Source organism: Oratosquilla oratoria, chromosome 15 (assembly GCF_046742065.1).
Source record: "Oratosquilla oratoria isolate Oo_2021 chromosome 15, ASM4674206v1, whole genome shotgun sequence".
In the NCBI taxonomy this organism is placed as follows: Eukaryota; Metazoa; Arthropoda; class Malacostraca; order Stomatopoda; family Squillidae; genus Oratosquilla; species Oratosquilla oratoria.
In genome coordinates this window covers 63,623,052-63,636,459 of record NC_134791.1, presented here as the reverse complement: position 1 = coordinate 63,636,459, position 13,408 = coordinate 63,623,052, and the positions used below count along the sequence as shown (strand labels likewise).

The 13,408-nt window shown below is 41.9% G+C and overlaps 1 protein-coding gene across 1 annotated transcript in view; it reads right to left on the bottom strand.

Moving 5' to 3' along the window:
- LOC143033481 (ligand of Numb protein X 2-like) overlaps nucleotides 1-1,049 on the bottom strand; it is a 769,238-nt gene extending 768,189 nt beyond the window's left edge. Inside the window, exon 1 of the mRNA XM_076198968.1 lies at nucleotides 920-1,049. The gene's annotated coding sequence lies outside the window, so the exon portion shown is untranslated. The remainder of the gene's footprint in view (nucleotides 1-919) is intronic.
- Between the last annotated feature and the right edge of the window lie 12,359 nt (nucleotides 1,050-13,408).

The following is a 13,408-nucleotide window of genomic DNA, read 5'->3' as shown; positions in this document are numbered from 1 at the left end:
TTGATCGTCATAACCATTACCAAAACCACCATTTTCAAGAGTAAAGCTATATCACGAGTAATATTAATGTCTTCGTCCATCATCATCAAAGAAACGAAATGAGGAAATGAGTGCTTCTATTGCTGCAATTACTACTGATAAAAACAGAATAGTAATACTAGTAACAATAATTATAATAATAATGATGATAACGATAATGACATTAGCAATATTTGGCAAGGCTCTCTCATGGGTAAGATGGTTTCCCGACCTCCAGCCTGAATTAATTCGAACTTTTTCTTTAAGCTCAAATATTTTCAGTCTTTTAAAAAAAAACTGATCAGTGGTGCTGTATCCATGACTTGTTATTGCCACTGTTTCCAAGAATCCCCAGTAGACGACTCTGATTATGAAGAATGTGAAATACAGCGTGACTTTATTCGTCATACGGTGAATTAGGCACCTCAGCTCTCTTGGGAGAAAGAGGCCACAGCCCAGTTTATCTCTAATCATGATCGTTCTTTGAATGACGCGCATTGGTTGCGAGACGCACGAGATTGGTCTGGAAATGAAGTAGGCGTGGCTTGTTTCGCCCGAGACTACGGCAGTGACCATAATTCAAGATTTCCTAGACATCTTCGCAAAACTTAGGCGAAACTAGTAATAACACCAATATTTTCAAAAATTATTTAAAGAATCACAGGATATCTCAGTTTAAAGTCTATGAGTAGAAAGTATTTACGTCTCCCTATGCCTTTCACTAACTGCGACGTCAGGTCCTTTGAAAGACTACTGCAGTTCCCCATTTGAACAACCCAGAACTACGTCCTAAGTAGTTCCCGAATTCCCACGGCACACCCTGAAGAATTTCAAGAACGGACGCCAGGATTTTCTTAACGAGACCCTTCTATTATATGGTCCGATAATTTCCTGCACTCACACAAGAGCAAGACTGTACTGTTCGCGACAACACTTCGAGTGTGACTCGAGGTTGTGTTCAGATCGGAGCAGGCTCGTCACTTGCTTCACTCTTATCTTGTCCCTCTTCTCCCTGCCATCCACCCATCCAACCACACGTCTTCCTCTTGCCCCTTAAAAGTGGCCTTATCACCCGGTTCCCCCTCTCATCCCTCGGCCGCAAGTAACTCCCCTTCCTCCTCCCACCTCTCTCTCTCTCTTTCTTATAGCAACAGCGTTTCTTAACCTGGGATTTTTAAATAAAATTTAACCACTTCAGTACGACTCAAATTCTCGCGCGTAGCATCGGCTACCAAAAGTACGATTCATCACACTACTCGCATTATAAAATATAAAGTCTCTTTTACTCCGAGTAATAATAAATACAGAGAGCGCGATCAAACCAGTTCATAGTATCCGAAAAAAAAAGTATATATATATATATATATATATATATATATATATATATACATACATATATATATATATATATACATACATATATATATATATATATATATATATATACATATATATATATACATATATATATATACATATATATATATATACATATATATATATATATATATATATATATATGTTGGTGTATTTCGGTAGCAGGTTCTCATGTAGACAATTTTGATTGAAGTTCACAGCAGCTTCTGCGTTCACGACTTTTTTGCTGAGAAGTTCTACATCTCTGATGATGGAACGGTGAGCAATGGGTAGCTCCCATAAAAGTTGTCCGAAAGACATAGAAAGTTCTTGTAGATGAAGAACACTTTATTAAAACAAGCTGAAGATGACCTATGTAGGTCGAAAGCTTGTTTTAATAAAGTGTTCTTCATCTACAAGAACTTTCTATGTCTTTCGGACAACTTTTATGGGAGCTACCCATTGCTCACCGTTCCATCATCAGAGATGTAGAACTTCTCAGCAAAAAAGTCGTGAACACAGAAGCTGCTGTGAACTTCAAAAAAAAAAAAAAAAAAAAAATATATATATATATATATATATAAAGATGCCGACGTCGGCATCCTTGTGTACCTACTCGCGCCTCATGACACCTACATGGGCGTCATCGTACCTAAATGGAGGGATGCAGGATAAGTCTCCAATGTACGAATTGACGTCCCCGTAACCAGATGTTAGGGATGTGGATTGTCTAAAACCTGAATACAAGAAGTGTTCTGTAAAATCGCTACAAACCTTTCATTAGCCGAAACGCTTGTGCTAAAAAGAATTTATGAGATCAACGAAAAATTTATTTAAACAGAACACAGGACAGACGAGAAATATTAATCCCAAACTAGGTCATGCTGGAATCCCTTGGCTACTGAGAATCACTTTCAGGGAAATAGAGTAGATTAACGGCGACCACAATGACTCTACGTATTCCTCAGTATGGAATTGCCTTTGTCGCGTACTCAGGACGGATTTGCTCTTCATTAGCGTTTGGGGCTCAGATGTATGGCTGAGGGGCCTAACCGCCATTTGGACATATTTTTGAACAACGTTAAAATATATACGTGTGCACGTCATCAATCTGGTGATGGGAACAAGAAGTAGTGGTATTTGTAGTCCCACGGGGGATGCACGAAACTTTAAACCTGCATGCTAGGCAAAATAATAATCTGTTTACAAAGGGGATTAACAATATTTTTCTTTTTCTACGTGTATAATTCTGCTTCAGTAATTGACATTTTTGGGGGGAGGGGTTAATTTGTATCAGTCACCTATGTTGCTTTTATTGTTAATACTATAAGTTTTTGACAAGGAGACACGAAAAATTTCGTCTAGATTTCAAAGGCTACAGGCAATAGAAAGGTAATGAACCACTGGTGGAGAGTGATGGTTGTCTGTAGCTGCTGGGTGTGGGTGGGTGGTTCAACGAACGAGTCAGTTAGCAAAGTTAGTTGTAACTCAACCCCCCTCCACTTCTGTTTATTTTTTTATTTTTCTTGTTTTCATATTTTTAGATTATTATCATCATCATTATTATTATTATTAATCTCTATTATTACTACTATCATCATCATCATCATCATTATTGTTATTATTATTATTACTATTATTTTCATAATTTGTAAATTGGCATGACATGAAAGGTTAATTCAAGGAAGTATCTCTTAACTACCGAATGGATCACACAAACACGGTTGTATAACTATTAACAAACAAATCAACGAACAAGTAAATATACTCTTATAATAATAAAACCCAGTGTATGTCTGTATGTGGATCCGCTTTTTAAATTTACAATCAATGCACGCACCTGGATGTATTATACCATTCTGGAATCAGGGTGATGCCCAGAGTTCAAGTTATATTTTGGCAATACAGAATTAACTGAATGGAAACCCTGAATATACAAAATATAACTTTTCAAGAGGTTCCTTGGGAGCCGGGGCTCCTAAGGAACCCGGCCCCAAAGGAATCCCGGCTCCAAAAGACCCCTGGGCATCTAAGGAACCCCGGCTCCTAATGAACCCTGCTTCTAAGGAACCCCGGCCACAAAGGAATCATGGCCCCAAAGGAATCCCGTCTCCAAAGGACCCCTGGCCTTCTAAGGAACCCCGGCTCCTAAAGAATCCTGGCTCCTAAAGAATCCTGGCTCCTAAAGAATCCTGGCTCCTAAGGAACCCCGGCCCCTAAGGAACCCCGGCTCCTAAGGAACCCCGGCTCCTAAGGAACCCCGGCTCCTACGGAACCCCGGCTCCTAAGGAACCTCAGCTGCTAAGGAACCCCGGCCCCTGAGGAATCCCGGCTCCTAAGGAACCCCGGCTCCTAAGGGACCCCGGCTCCTAAGGAACCCCGGCTCCTAAGGAACCCCGGCACCTTAGGAACCCCGGCTCCTAAGGAATCCCGGCACCTAAGAAACCCCGGCTCCTAAGAAACCCAGGTTCCTAAGGAACTCCATCTCCTAAGGAACTCCATTTCCTAAGGAACCCCGACTCCTAAGGAATCTCAGCTTCTAAGTTAATTTTGCAATGTCTATCAACAAAGCTCAAGGCCAATCACTGAATTTAGTTGGATGGCACCTTCTACAACCATCCTTTCCTCAATGGCAGCTCTATGTTCGATGCTCCAAGGTTAGAAATCCAAAGAATTTTTACATCCTTACGCCCAACAAGATGACAATTCTTTTGAATAAGATTAAATTAAATGAGCTATTTATTCTATTCTTTTTAGATTATCATTTAAGACCAAAGGCCCATTTGCTCTACGCAGGAGTTAGCCAAAACTCCGGCCGGAGAGCGGCTTCATGGCTAGTATATACATATAGATACCCGAACGAATGAATGAATAAATTGCCTAATTAAAGGAAAGGATATGATTAAGCATACAACTCTGATATGCCATATTAGCCTCCTGAACCTTTTACATGTTTTGTTCACCTGTTCTGATAGAAAGGCGAAGAGCCTACGGCAGGAGGCGTGTAGTTTTTGTCCGATGCCGTCATCTTTGACTTATTATGCGCTTGGACTGTTGAGGCAGGTAATGGTCACTGCTGGAAACCGGAGAAAGTACGGGAATCGAACCTGTGACTAGGAAGATACGAGGCCTACATGCTCCCGATTACGCCAGGAGCTCAGTTCACCTGAAAATTGCCTTTCAAATATATAAATTTCATTATTTTTCTCTTGTGCAACATAATCATACACTCCCAACCATTTGATGGCTCCAATGACTTCTTCCAGTGTCCTCTAGTCCCCTGATCATGACCTCATATTTGCAGCTTCGTGTTTAAGCTGTAAGTGAAAACACAAACTTTTTAACTTAGTTTTTCGCGGTTTCTGCCAAACTTTACCGACTTCTCTTTTACGGAAAAAAAAAAAAAAAAAGTTAAACGTTGTGCTAGTTTCCTCTTGACTAGGGACCAATACCAGGTACCTGCAAACGTTAGTCATGCAAGATGGACGTGAGAATCATCTTCCCGTCACTCATCTAAAGATGCAACCCAGAGAGGTTGATGTTCGGTCTCTATACTGGATCCAAGAACTCTCCATCTACTTTAACCTTTCATTTGAGGAAAGCTGACAACGGGAGCTGCAGCCCTCCTTCTACCGTTAGCACATTTCCCACACTACTCCAACACAGACAACAGTCCAAAGTTTCTTCCTAGAGATCTACTAGAGGGCCCAAGGACTGTTGCCAGCCGTTCTGGGGCTGCAAATTTCCTGTTAGTGAGACTAGAAGCAACGCTTATTATATACATACATAGCCTGAGGGATATTTTGTCGTCAAAGTTGCCAATTCACACTAGCTGCCCTGCTGCAGGACATTATTTTAGTAACTCCACCCCCAGGTAATGTACCTGCGCGCGCGCGCGCGCGCGTGTGTGTGTGTGTGTGTGTGTGTGTGTGTGTGTGTGTGTGTGTGTGTGTGCGTGCGTGTGATTCACCATGGTCTTGTATTATGTGTTGGACTCGTGATCGACAGTTATTTCCCTCCCGGAAGAGAGCTCAGAGCTCATATATGACCGATCTATGGGTAATGCTGTGACCTTACACGCACACACACAACCAACTACCCACTCACGAGAGCTGGAGTAACACCCCGCAGCGTAGTGTGTGTGTGTGTGTGTGTGTGTTTTGAAGACTGATGTGTAGGATACTGGAAATAGGTTGCGGCAAGTGCAAACCCGTCTACACTCGTCTGTGCAATGCGCTGAACAAACCTAGCCTCTTTCTAGCAGTTTTTACAAGTCAAGTATCTAATGCTGATTGTGTAATTATTCTAGAAATAACTTTGAAGTACAAAGGTAGGCATTTTCTTCTTAACAATTGCCCAGCAGCGTGAAGAAAGAAATATTTAATTCATATTATGGCTACTGGATATAAATAATATGGCTACTTATACTGTACATCTACAAAATTTCAGGGACAATGTAGTTTTGGTATTGTTGATCGACTGATAAATCACTTGAAATATGACACAACGGGAATAAATTTTCCCTAAGTAGTTATAAATTTCTTTGTTATTTCACTTTATTGTATATTAAATTACTTATTTACTAGTTTTCTTTTCTTACACGTTTGAACATACTCGTATTTCAACACAGAAATCATGAGACTCCCAACAACATAATATAATGCTTATGAGCCACAAGTAATATGAGATGACATAAATATGTGGCAAAATGTCCTCAAATATGTGGATCATCCATACACTGCTGGTGGTAGAGTTTTGGACAATTGCTCACTAGAAAGAAGTGGCTGACAACTGCTCACCGATTATATTTTCCGTAAATACCCTCAGGAATATTCATGATCAATTATACATTCTGAATGTCATATCTGAAACATATTTAGAATAATTAAACTAATCAAGCACACATCTTTGTAAAATAATTTTTCCACTCCTGACACATTAATTCGTGTCATTATACATGATATAAACAACACAGTAATAAAATTAATCATAGAAAGGTAGTGCTCATGAATCAAACCGGATGATTTGTGGAACTGCATGGAAGGGTCTAATTCTCATCTATTGTACACAGTCACGGCACAGATTCTCAGAACGACTCTGCATGTGGCAAGTTATGTTATGTTTTGCTCGGTAACATTATAAGCCTCCAACCACAACCAATGCCGGATGACGCGCATCCTACCTACCTCCCTTCTGGCATCATGACTGGGTAAACGTGTTGGCAGATTCGATTAAAATTATCAGCCTCGTACTTTGCAGCTCGAAGTAAAACAAACCCATTCAAAAATAAGAATTAGGTCTAGACAATCATTGGACGATTATCATTGAGATAGGAACGATCATCGTTAAGCGATAATAGCACCGAGCAAAATGTACCTACAAAGGATGACAAAGTAAGAGCATGCCGACAAGAGACCTTTTGGTCCATAACTAGATCAGATACTGGAAAAATAATAAATCAATCAATCAATCAAATAAATAGATAATGATAAATAGTAAACAAACAGAAAAATAACAATACTCTATAATAAATGATTAACTAGATGATAAAATAAACATAAATAAAATTAGATACATAAATAAATACAACAGAATAGAATAAATGACACATTACAGCATATTGCTTAGGTGTTTATCTAAATTAATCTTGAAACTTCGAACTGCACTACAGTGCACTGCTTCTGCAGGGAGTTTATTCCATTCACTACACGCTTTGGTGGCTGCTCTTGCTCGTTCAGTGGAATCTTTGCAATCAACGCAACCCGGTCCTTCTACTGTCGACCAGTCTACAGAGAAGGATAACTATGACCGAAAACTACTATTTTCCAAGCCTCGCAGAAGATGATGCTTCTGGTACAGCCTTGAGGTCACTGAGCGTCTTGAACAAGCTACACTGACGATGGAAATTGTGGAAGAAGTCGCCTGACCCTACTGGAAGCTCTTGAGGCACTCTCTACTCAGCTGAAGGCTGTCCTCATCTGAAGGTACTAGAGGCAACAAGTGTCCACTTCTTCACACTTTGACAGTGACTTACTGTCCGTTCCTGGTCTGACGAGCACAGGCTGATGCGGACAACTCACTCACTCCCTTCACCTAACCCACTAGTTAGTTGAACAACCTGTTGTCCTGCAGGCTCATGTCTCATTGCTATAGTCTAGGTTGTGGGAGGGAACCAAATATGTGCAAATATGTAGGTGCATGACACCAGGGAATTATTAACCCTTGTCTATAATGAAGTGCGCTGGTGGTGTCATCGGAAGCATGCTGGTCTGGCATTCGCTTAGTTGTGGGTTCGAATCCCGCACTTCTCTCCAATACCCAGTAGTGACTGTTACCTACCCTAACAGTCCAAGCGCAGAGTGCAATGGTGATGGCTCTTGCCGCAGCTACGCGACTCCTGGCGTAGGCTCCTCTCCTTTTTCTTTAGTAAAGAGGTCCATATGAGCACTTGCATTGTCCAGCTTCGTTTCAAGCACTCCTGCCTTGCGTTGGTGGCTTACAGTAATATTGAAAGTATTCCTTTAGTTTTCAAAACTAGAATCGCTTCAATATGAATAGATGAACGATGGTCTCAGTGCGACACAGGTGGGCGACTTTGTTTATTAGTAAAGTTATGAAAACGCCATAAGGCCACGTGAACGAAAACAATACAATGTCATCGACCCTCTCCCAGCTCACCCTGATTTCTCTCTAGAAGGCTTCCGGGTTCTCGTTTTCTTTTATCCAACCCTCTTCAGCACTGTGATGAACTTCTGATTTCACTCTAATAAATCTATTGAGCCAATGAAACATCACCCAAGTAATGCATTCGCTCAATTCACTTAAATCCTCTTGAATGTATTCTCATTTATACGAGACTGCCAAGTTTTTTCTGTCCCGTAACCTTCATTCACTCCTGCTTTTGTTGCCTGGCGAAGGTATTCATAGTCACGTCTTGCCAACCCTCTTTATCTCCTCTGGTAATGTATCCTCTCCCCCACCCTTATCCCAGTCACGCTTTCTCATCGCGATCCCCCACACACAGACACGTATCCCCTACACTTCTTGTCCCTTCACCCTCCACTGACACCACCCCCTCCCCTACTCACCCTTCAGCCTTCCTCTTCTTCCTCATCTCTCTCGACCTATTCTTCTCCCTTCGTCCACTCTTCCATTCTTCAACTCGCTCATCCTCACCTACAAGTAAGCAAGGGCATTTGGTGGTTCCCTAAACTTCGACGATGATTCTTCTTCATCGTCGTCGTAGTTTTTTTCTTCTTCCTCGTCCTCTCTCTCCTCCTATTTGTTTCTCTATTCATCTTTTCTTCCTCCTTCATCTTGTTAACCTTCTCTTTCTCATATCTCCCCCGCCTCTTTTTTTTTCTTTTTCGTTGTATTTAATTTCTTCCTCCCTCCTTTTATCTCCTCTATTCCATCCTTGATTTTATTTTTTCCACGTACAGTTCGACTTCACTTCGTTTCTCCCTTCAGCTTCTTCATTTCATTTTTTTCCTCAACACCAACTCCTATATAATTGCATACGCCCCATTTTATGCCTAATTCCCCCCCCCCCCTCCTTGCCTCCGATATCGGAGCTCAAATGCCCTATTTTCCTCTCCCCCATCTTCCCTTCCTGAGGCCGGACTTATTATTAAGGTTTCTCGAAATACAATGGTCGCTAATCAATCAATTAATCAGACATCTTGAGTCCATTGAAAAAAAAAAAAAAAAAAAAAAAAAAAAAAAAAAAAAAAAATGCCATTCAATGAATCTGCCACGTCACTCCTGTAAAGTTCTCTATCTTGTCTCTCCACTTTCTGTCTGGTCTCCCTCTTACACGCTTTCCATCTCGGAGCGTCCACTCAGTAACACACTGCTCCATTATTCTTTCGCACTAACTTTCCTGTTCAGTTCCACTTCTATTTAGTCTCTGTGATACCTTTCACTCCAGTCTGCTCTCTCGCCCAACTTCCTCTGTTCCTGTTTTTCAATAATAAAATGGTTATAAAGTTTGGGAATTCGACCTTCCTAATTTTTTACATTCGGATATATACAAAATTTCGTAAAATTCGACATCTTTTCTTTAAACCGCGAAAATGTGCCACAAATTTATTTACAAAAAAATTCGTGACACTGCCTAGAGTAGGGCTTATGGTCTCTTGCAGTCTCCTTCATTTTTATGTTCTTATTGTACAGAGCAACTTGCCCTCGCTGTCGTGCCGATTCGTTGAAATCTTTGAAGACTGAGGGGCCACTTGGAACAATAATGAACGAAGTCACTCGAGTATAAGAAACACAAGTTTGATTCAAAGAACACTCGTAGTCCCTCTTTCGTAAAAAGGGTTGTTTAAAGACATGGGCCTTAAACTTCACGAATACCTCTTCTGTATCTTACTTCTTTTAAGATACGGTTCGTTTGTTATTCTTGTCAGTTGAAGCAAATGAATATAATGTCGTTAACAAGAATGGAATAATCTTTATATTTTCCGGTCTCTTACAGGCGGGTATGATTTCAGCTAAACCTCTGAAGTCGGACACCACTACAGAGATCCTAGTCTAACTTATGTTAGTCGACACTATATGTATCAGGAGACAGTTTGGGAGGGGGTCTAAGGGGTTATTAGGTTTCAAGCCCAGAAGGTGTATCGTTTATGAGGTCCAGAGAACGATTCCGAACGGCCAGCGACGACGTCCACTTGCCTCCGGCCGCCCAATAACTTGGGGCTAAGGTGACAGCTTCACTAGCGAGCCAGTCGGTCAGTCTCTCTGCGGCGGAGTGCGTGTGTGATTCACCATGGTCTTATATCACGTGTTGGACTCGTGATCGACAGTTATCAACCTCCCGGGGCTCGTATGATCGATCTATGGGTAATATTGTGACCTTACACGCACACACCCAACTCCTTGCCCACGAGAGTTAGAGTAACATCTCGCAGCGAAGCGATACTGAAACTATTTCAGTCCTGGGCTGAACCCGGACCGCCGTAGTGGCAGGCGAGAACTATAACCACAACGCCACGAGGTAGGTAGGTAGGTAGGTGTAGGTTTTTTTTTTGTGTGTGTGTGTGTGTGTGTGTGTGTGTGTGTGTGTGTGTGTGTGTGTGTGTGTGTGTGTGTGTGTGTGTGTGTGTGTGTGTGTGTGTGTGTGTGTGCGCGCGAGAGAGAGAGAGAGACCCGCGCGCGTTCCCATGAACTTCCAAAAACTCCCCTTCCTTCTCCCCTTTCTCATCCCGTCGGGTGTTCCTGGTTCCTTTGCCTTTCCCCCAACACCTCCCATCCAAACACTCTCATCCCTCTGTATTCCCTCCTGTACCTCCGTCGCTCCTGTCCAACACCATGTTCCTGACCGCTTCCGAACTCCGGCTCCCCCGACCCCTGGCACTGGTGCCGCAGGGGACCACCGCCCACTTTTATCCTTTCCCGAGGTTCCTCTTCGGCTCTGAACCTTTCCTGTATATCCCCCAGTTTCTTATTTTCTGATGCCTTAAACACAGTCCATCCCTATAACATTCAGTCATAAACAGGTGGAGAAATGAAAGTTTCTTTGATATCAAGATCCTCGTCAGGCCTAGTCCCCGGTCTTACCCAGAGCAAAAGCTATACCGGAAAACATTGTAACGAGAGGCATGCACTACTTCCATAAGGCTTAGAAACTATTGATAGAGAGGACCTAATAAAATGGGATGATAGAAATACAAGAGGACATGGAAAGAAAATCAAGAAGGACACTTATAGAAGAGATCTGAAAAAAGAACAGCTTTCCCCACAGAGTAATAGACATTTGGAACAAGCTAGATGAGAAAGTGGTGTGTGCAAAAACAATACATGAATTTAAAAACAGTTTAGATAAAATGAGATATGAAGACGGGACACCACAAGCATAGCTCCCCTTCCCGTAAAATACAACTAGATAAATACATCCCGACTCTCCGCCATTATCTGTAAAAGCTCTCGATGCCATACTTGCATTCCAATCCATTCTCTTCCTTCATGCCTATATTCTCCACTGTCTTTGGCCCCTAACAGGGGGTTAGGTCTAACGGTTCGTCGAACGCGGTTCGACAGACACGTGTTTAAAGTGATGTGTGAACGGGGTATTTGGTTGTCGAACAACGTGTTCGACAACCAAATACCCCGTTCACACATCACTTTAAACACGTGTCTGTCGAACCGCGTTCGACGAACCGTTAGACCGTGTAAAGACTTTCTCTTCTTCGCTCCTCCAGCGATCTAATATTCCTCACCATTTTTGTTTTCTTTTTTGTTTATTCTTATGGTAACCCATTACGTATTTTCTGGCTGAATTTTTCGTAAGTGTTTGTAATACAGTTACTGACACTGGGGCATAGGGAATCAACACGTCAGGGGCAGTGCGGGAGAGTCGGGGACCAAATCTTGAACAACGACTGTCGCCCAAACTGCGACAGAAAATATATATAGTTATATAGTTTATGTAAACTACAAGAGGGCGTTAGTCTTCCTTGATAGACACTGGATGATTCTGAGTCTACGATAAGTGTCAGGTGGAGTTGTCATTTACCACCACTCTGTACACAGACATTGAATGCACAGCTGAGGCGGGTGGAGGGCATAGCCAGCATTTTTCTGGCGTCTAGACGTGTCCTTGTTCTGCTTCTTCTTCGTCTTTGAACGAACTGCGTACCTTCGCAAAACTTTTGCACATTTCTTTACTTTTTACTCAGACCTCCTCTCATGATACTACAATTCAGTCCCACTCCCCCGGAAGTCAAACACTTGCCCAAGGTAATTACTGCAGGTCAACAGCCAATAGCAAGGAGGTATTTACCGAACTCCTTGATAAATATATATATATATATATATATATATATATATATATATATATATATTTCTAAACGGAAATGTAGTAGCACATTTGTAAATGACACACAGGAAGTTTATTTTCTCCGGCTGTGGGTTTCCTGTGTGTCATATACGTGTGTGTATATATATATATATATATATATATATATATATATATATATATATATATATATATATATATATATATGTATGTATGTATAACATATATTTATCCTCGAAACCAATTTCGAAAATTCATCCCAAATGGTTTCCAACCTTATGTTGTTCCTAAAAAAATTGGTAAACCAGCTCCAGCTGTCGGGCCCTGCTATGGAAGAGCTGTCACTTACTGCATTGCTTTCCACCCAAATAGGGTGGCGAGGACCAGAGCGACCCTCCATTCTTGAAGAGCTTTGGCTCGGCCATGCCCTTATAAGGGTAATGGAAGGTGAGGAGTCTACGCCAGTGCATAAATGTGACCGAAACGTCACCTTTGCCTTATGTGCTTGGACTGCTGGTGAAGACAACAGTCACAGCTAGGAATCAGTAATGAGTGTGGGATTCGAACCCACAATTAAGCGAATGCGAGACCAGCACGCTTCCGATTACGCCACCAGCGTACTATGGGGGGGGGGGGGTAGGCTTTGTGTATATAAATTATCAGCATTTGCGTCCACTGCAGGACCCCCTGGCCTATCCCCAGGAAATACCATCGACATTGTAATTAATGATAATCCGGCTGGGCAATGGCATGGATAGTATACTGTATGTGAAGCGTCGAACGTGTTGGAATGGCTCTCGTTGTGAATGGGGGGGGGGTCTGAAACCAGTGTAAGCAGATCGATCATACTAATCTGGTGCCAGAATTAGAATCCAACACTGACATAGTGAATCTCTGATGTCTACCGTTGAAGAGAGGGGTCAGGAAACCATGAAGTGCCATCTGAACAATTGCCAAATACTTCACGAGGACAAGGATCGCCTTCCGGGTTCGAGGCATGAAAACTATCCACTACTCCACGAGGACTGTTTGGTGGACATCATTACACACACACACACACACACACACACACACACACACACACACACACACACATACACACACACACAAACAATCACATGCAGAGAAGTGAAAAATGTTGCCATTATTACAGCTCTTTGCTAAAATAAGCCACAATGCCCCTCAGCCCTGGAAATATCTTCCCAGCGCCCTTCTACTTATGGTCATGGCAGA